We start from the raw sequence: 7808 nt of genomic DNA, 5'->3' as shown, positions 1-7808 counted from the left end.
GAATATAAGACTTCTCAGACTTCAGTTCAAGAAGAAAATGATTCATTCACATCATTTACCTGGTGTGGCGTTCTCAATGGCTTTCTAGGGTTTGCTTACTCGTGTTGTCCGTGGGCCTCCTCCAACACACCTGATTGAAATGATCAGCTCAGCAGCAAGCTTTACCAAAGCTTGATAACAATCTTGATCGCTTTAATCTGGTGTGTCGGAGGAGGTGAAACCTCTAAAACAGGTTGGATGGGGACTCATAGCTATTTAGCTGTGGTGCACTTTAAATGCTACAGGCTACCATGAAATCTCAATATTTTTGCACATTAGCTTAACCAACATGATCGACATACCCACCATATTTTTGGGGTACTACTACATCCCTAGCGCCCTAACAAAAGTCCAGGTACTCACAAAGGGTCGTTCTCATTAAAACAACAGCACACTCACATGTGCACACTCACATGTGCATCCTCGTGAGCGCCGCCGCTCCAGCACCAGAATGACATCTCAGGGAAAATTAATGGAAAGACAGATTAAAAAGTAAGTGAGAAGAAACGGGCCACTGGTGTAGCTATTTGCTACTCATAAATCATTGTGGCACACCTACGTGCATGTAGCCATACGCATGGACACACACCCACACACGCACACACACACACACACACACACATGCTCATGTACTGTAATTAACCACAGGCTATTTACTCTCGCCTGCTGTAAATTAGACATGCAGACACAGTTATTACATTAGGGGGATCTGCCATGCAGAATACTAACAGGAGCAGGAGGATGGGGTTGTCGTACACACAACAAGCAGCTCGTATACACACAAACATAAACACACGGCTGCCCACAAGAACGAGCGCGTGGAAGAATCATAGACTTGACGGGAGCGAAAATGAAGCCGCAGCCCAGAGAATGGGGGCCCCCAGCTCTTTGTTCCCTGCTGCATTTCATTATCTGAAACGCCAGCCAACACATAGGATGCACCTCCCCCTTCCCTAAAGCTGTCTGCTTCCACTCCACGCGCACACACACACACGCACGCGCGCACACACACACACACGCACACACAAAAGGCAAAGTACAGATACTGCGTCAGAGCTCTTCTCTGGTATCCGAGTACTGCGTGGTCAACCTGAGCACATTGCTTTAACCTCCGAGGCCATTTGCCCATTCCAAGCAGTACAACAGTAGATGAGAACTTGATTAAAGCAAGTGTCGATACTCCCTTCTCCAATTAGTTCATGAAGTTCCTTTTTTTTTCCACCCCTCCACTCCTCCTTCTATTGGTGTGTGTCCTCCGGTTCCCCGCACCCCACTCCGTCCCTCCATTTTCCCACGGTGATCGATAGCTCATTACAATCATTGACTGCGGCTCATCAGCACCTGTTAAGACGGTCCGAGACGGAAAAGGACGCGCATGTGAGATTGCGCGTCGTTCGATAAACATAAGGGATCGGCCCGGAGTGAGTCAGAGGTGAGCCGTGACATTTGAGCGGCTATTTTTCCTCACACCTGCCTTGTGGACGCTGTACAGTCTACTGCGGGCTAGGGGAACATCTTAATATGCAGCTCACGTGGGTGCCGTGGTTTGTTGCTATGGTGATTGCCAAGGGAGCCTGAGTTTTAGAGGTGTTTATTGTAGACGAGGGTAAGGCTTGTCGTCGTCTAACAGGACACGCTTACCGTGCTGTGTTAGACCACACATTAACGCAGCCGCAGAGGGACAAAGGGAAAACATGAGAACCCACCGCAGTCAAGTGCGGCATGTGATGTTGAATAGATTAGTCGCTTTTCATATTCCTGGAAGACGGACCTTGTTCAAACACTCGGGCTGTTTGTCTAAAGCGTCTCTGTGGGCTTTGTTATGGACGAGAGCGCATTGTGCTTGACGAAAGCAAACACGGGGAAAAAAAAGACACTAGGAAGCAAAAGATTTGTGCAAAAAGACCAAACTAAACACGCAACCCCCAGATCCCAAGAGGTCCACCGTGGATTCATTCACCAGGCGTGGCCGGAGAAAAAGTGGCCATTTGGTGTGTGAATGTGAAAGAAAAAGCGTCGCATCAATAGGGTGAAGACAAACAAGGGCTGCAAAGCAAACTCCTCTCTCTAAACCCCATGCATAAATTACACACTCCATTTACATATTCATTATATTTTGTGTACTAATGAGAGTATTTGCTTAATGGCTTCACCACTACTGACAGCTTTTGTCTGTCACAAGAGGAAGGGTGGAGGGGAGAAGAAAGGAGCAAGGGTCATTTGAAGTAAAGTGGGCACGATCAATTGTACGCGATGGGTTTTATTGATAATCAGATCAATTGCGTGACTCTCTTTATGTTTGCGACCTGCACGTCACATGAAGTGGAGCACGTATGACGATGGGGGTTGGTTGGTAAGAGTTAATTAAAGCAACTGCAGCTAAACTACAAACTCGGGACCATCTCCATTCCTCTCCTGTTGTCTCAGTGGGATAAGTAAGTGCTGCAATAATTACACACAGCCGAGGCGAGCCGGGCATTCCCTCAGGTGCCAAAAAGTCTCCCGAGCCACAAGTGGACCGCCACTGGCGTCGTCTCTAAGGAATCCGTAAAGAATGAAAAGTTGCACGTGCGCCATGCCACGTTTTAAAACACACCTACTAACGATCGGAAAGTGGATGAGGAAGAGAGAGGGATGGAAACGAGTGACGGGGGAAGGGCGACGAAGAGATGAGCTACAAATGAGAGCGATGGCGGCGGCAGGTTGGCACAGTGCCATCCAGTCAGGGCTTGAGCGGGGGCGGGCATGGGCGAAGGGGTAAGGAGAATAAGAAAGGCAAAGAGAAGCAGACCTTTGTATCCTGCCACCCTGATGCCAGTCTGGCACAGGCACAACGGGGCGACGCCGACCGACCGGTGCGGCTGGCAAAGAAAAGAAAATCTGCCAATAACCGGAGCGCAGATGTGAGCGAGATGCCAGCGGGCGACGGAGCTATCCACGGATGAAGGACGTTGACAATCCAAATAGAAGAACATTTTTGAAATTTCAAGAGCTACGGCGATGAACAATCTTACGAGAAAGAGAATGCCAGCGGAAACGGAATCGATCCGTCTATGCCAGCAAATGGTTGCCACCCGGCGGGCGCCACGCCAGCTTCCTTGGCGCGGCCAGAAGCTAAAGCGACCCACGGACATCTGTTTGCTTCGAATACTAGCCGATTCACCTCAGAGGATTTCTCCGTTAGTCACAGTTTATTTGGACAAAGATGACAAGCGGAGCCAAAGCAACGCGTGCCAGCGCTTTCATGTTGGCATCTTCTCTGGGGCGGCAAGGGCACAGGGATAAACGTGGCATGCTGCCAAGCCAAGCTAGCACAAACATTTGTAAACAGGAGCGCCCCGTATGGCGAGACGGACACCATCAGCGTTTGCGGAGAAGGAATGCCCTCGAGAAAGGCACTCACAACGGAGATGGCAGTGTGCCAAACATGAACTGTGTGCCATTAATGAGTGCCAAGAGACGCTGAGAAGCGGAAACAGTCGTAAAAGCGGAGACCGGATAGTTGGGCCGGAGACAATTGCATCGAAGCTGTATTGATCTGTCAACATCAAGTTCCCTGATGCCAACTCTGCTGAATGCCAACACCAGAAAGAAGCACGTTCCAGGGACAACGGGCGTACTATTCCGTTGCAGAGAAGCGCCAACAGCAAAACCCACATTAAGGACGGTTCACAGTGGACCTGCAAAGACTGGATCATTTTGAGCTTAATGAAGAACACTGGGAACGTTGGATGAGTATGATGAAGCATCTCTTTCTTGCATATGCTCACCTGGGATGTTCTTAAAGGGATAGCCACTGTCGGCATTAAAGTGGAGGGGGTTGGCATCATCTTCGGGGTGTGAAGGTTTCGTTGGTGATGGCGGGAGGGAGGTGCCGCCCTTGGGGGGCGAGCAACTGTCTGGGCATGAGATCTGCAACTAATTAACAGCCGTGCACTAATTCCAACAGCCGATCATAATTAGCGATTTAATCGCTCGTCAAGGATTTTCGCCCCCCACGTATTTAAATTGCACCTGCTATTTGGCAATGTGCGGATAAGCTGAGGAATGCCGGAACTCACCTCTCTCCTCCTCCCCCCTTCAGCTTTCCTTCATCCTTGGCTCCAGACTCCAGTGGGATCTTAATTAAGCCCTGGCTTCATTATGCAAATGGAGTACAATAAGCGACAGCAGATCTGGAACTGGAATCCGGACTGAAATGGAACAGTGGGAGGGGGCAAATGTGGAAGATTACCAAATCTGTGATCTGACTGCCTGATTCCAAATGTTGTAATATATACACTGTCTCGAACAAATCTGTGAATGAACATTTTGCAAGGAAAAAATGTCTCCAAAAATGTCCTTGCTCCGGTCTCATTAACAACCAGTTGGCCATGCATTGTTGTTGATAAGCAGCAAAATGGTAGCGATAGGAGCAGAGAAAGGAGACAGACGGAAACACTGTCATTGGCAGCTAATGTCATCTCAGTTTAATCATCGCATGGGATCATGGGGTTCATGAAAACTCATTTGCATATCATTAAATGGAGAGAGGTTATTTGGCGCGGGCAGGCAAAATGGGATTGGATGTAGGAAGAGGGGGAAAAAATGGCAAATGGAGGCGCTCCTTATTAAACAGCAATGTTTTATAGTCTGCCAGCCGATTCATTTAATTCAGAGGTAATTAAAATGTGTCAGACTCAATCAATCATTCCAACAGGGATGCTATCAATGTTTCTGTCTGGAAAAGAAAAAGTCTTGACTTTTCCCAGTTTGACTTTGACCCAACGCGCGTTATCGGAAACACCCAAACATTCAGACTACCGTTAAGAATAATGAGTGTGGCCTTGTTGTGACGTCATCACTCGTTCGTCAAAATACGCCGATGGCTCTCGCTGTCTTTTTGACCTGAGCAGTAAACTAGTAGCAGTCTTTATGTTTGCCCGCATGCGTATTTGCATAAGTGCTATAATTAGACCGCCTTTTCACATGCAGAGCAGTTTGACAACATGGCAATCACCCCCCCCCCCCCCACACACACACACACACACGCGCGCGCATATGCCGCCATGACCACCCCGTATCATGGTGAGTCTGTTGTCTGTGAGCAGGGAGTGTAAAGATTAACATAATCCAGCTAATAAGTGTGAGTAATATTCACACAGTGACGCGTGGCGCAGGACATTGTCCTGCTGATGCGTATTTGTATCTCATTATAGATGTAAAGTACTATGAGGGGGGGTGGCATGTGCCGCTGGGGAATGGTTTGGCGTCACCCAAAAAAACCCCAAAAAAAACAGTAAATGGAAAAATACCCACCCCCCCCCCCCCCCAAAAAAAAGAAAAGCAGTTTCAACATTTTTATGAATTTATAACAGTTTGAAATGGCAAAATTGCAATAAGGGATCCTTGGGACATAACACAGCAGTAGTTTTGAAGTTACATACTCGTAAGAGTATGGGTCAGGCACTCTCTGACCATCAAGGAGAAAATAATATTCGCCACTGCATTAGTGAATGTAAATGATAGACTGCAGCGTGCTCTCACTACAAATTGTGTTGCCGCCGTATGGATGGTTTTCCTATACTGGATGAAATAAAGACTACTTGGAAAAAAAGATAGCATGAGCAGGAGAAACGACAATCAAACTAGACACGAAGCAATCATAAAATGAAAATTCCAACTGTGTGCTATGAATTAGTTTCCTGGGCGGCATGTGGGACAAAATTGCATGCAGGGTAGTGATGGAAATTGTGCCTGACCAAAGTCTTGTTGGGTACAAGTTGACCTGAGATGTCCCTCACTTATTTCTTTTTTTTTTTTAGTTTGTTTGTTTTTACAAGAAATTCCCAATTTTAATCTCAAATGTTTATTTATATATAGCTCTCAATCACATAAAATATCTCAAATGGCTTCACATGCCCACAGTTGACAAATATTAATGATATCCCCTAATCATAACCTCCAGGAGGACACGGAAGAACTCAAAAAAAAAAAAAAACTGGGGAAAAATGAGAAACCTTGACAAGGGACCACAGATTGGAGGACCCAGGACCGGCAGTCTACAGGGCGCGCGAGAGATTTGCAGAATGGACGGCAATATCAAATGCCTAATATAGCAACAAATGTTCGCTACATCATTCCCAACCATCACCAGATTTCTGCCAAAAACATCTGACCTTTCTGTGTTTATTAAATGATCAATCTTTTTTTAAGTGAGGCAAAATTATTTTAATATACTGAACATAATTGTGGAGTGTTTTAGCATTCAAATGAGCCATTCCAAAAACCAATAGATTAATTAAAAGTCAGGTTATAAGGTGTGCTTTTTTCTGCTAAATGGATAAGTAACTATTTTTATCAAGAAGTTGACATTTTAATTCAGCTAGTTTTTGATTTGATGTACACATTTTATGCCACTATATACAAGTCCCGAGCAAAATTAATTCAATCCAGAAAAACAGTCGCGCCTATTGTTCCACTCATTAGCAGGAATCACAAAGCGGAGAGCGTTTGCAGCAGAATGGAGGATATATAAATAGTGTATTTGCGTGTGCAGGCCGGCTGCCATATGATTGATTAGGATGGTGTGGCTACCATTAAAAAGTCATTTAAAAGATGGATAGGGAGCACATTTCCAAATAAAAACCACTTTATACCTGATGAAGTGCTGAACAAACTCTCCTTCTGAGACATTTACTGATGACTCCAGGTTGCATGACTGAGTGCTATGCAGTAACAACAGTGGGAGATACTGCAACCATCTTGACTAGCCAGACAAATTTTCTTTTTTAAATATTTTTTTGTCAAGGTGTAATCAATCTGCACCCACATATTCACAAACAGGCCTTCTTATATGTTTTCCATAAACATGAATGCAACTTTACACTGCAGTCTTTCCCCCCCAAAAAGCCAAACCGCAGCTACAATAAGTCTGAATGTATTGCAGCTCTGTCTCTTTAATTCTGGCTCCCACCGCAGCAGTATGCTTTGGGCTTCATACATAAACATGAGCTGGCCTTTCAGCTCCCTCCTCACATAACCAATCTAAATCTAAATGAGCCCCCGCTAGAGATTCACCAGCCGGCAATGACATTACAGCCCCCACCCCACCGCACACACAGACTCACAACACACCACCCACGCTCCCCCCAGTGTCACATATACACCAGCAGGCAATAATTTCACACCATCCCTCAAAGCCCCCACCCTCATACCCCTTTTTGCTGCAACCCCACCAGCTGCACAGTGCTCATTTGATTATGAGGGGGGGAGGACACAGAGAAGGAAAAATGGTGGGGGATCACTTTATCAGGATGACTTTCTAAGATGGCTATCATCAGCCGCAAAGCAATCTTAAGCCCCCTTCTGTGTTTGCTTTACCATTGTTCTCTCTGCAGTGCCATTTTGAGTGCTTGTAGTTGTACCTTTGGCTCGACGCGCTGCAATTAGTTATGTGTTTTCACCACAATTGCCAGTTTTTGGTTCAAATAGTTTCCCACATCATCTGCCATTCCAGCCCCCCCCCACCAACAATCAAATAAAAGCTGTACCCTTCTAGTCTTTGAAATCTTTCATATGAAAATCTGTGCACCCTAAATGTGCTGTAGTGAGCAATTTTGCCTCCCCTCTCTCCCAGAGTCATAAAATACATTATCATCATCAGCAGGAGCGGCGGTGTAATTCATCCAAAGTCGTTAATATTCCTCATATCATTTAGTCACAAAGGAAACTCATCTGGCTGAATGTCACAGATGTAATTAATGAAGTGACCCCAGAGGTCAGGGCGC

The sequence above is a fragment of the Syngnathus acus genome, chromosome 6, assembly GCF_901709675.1.
Source record: "Syngnathus acus chromosome 6, fSynAcu1.2, whole genome shotgun sequence".
Lineage (NCBI taxonomy): Eukaryota > Metazoa > Chordata > Actinopteri > Syngnathiformes > Syngnathidae > Syngnathus > Syngnathus acus.
This window is presented reverse-complemented; position numbering follows the sequence as displayed.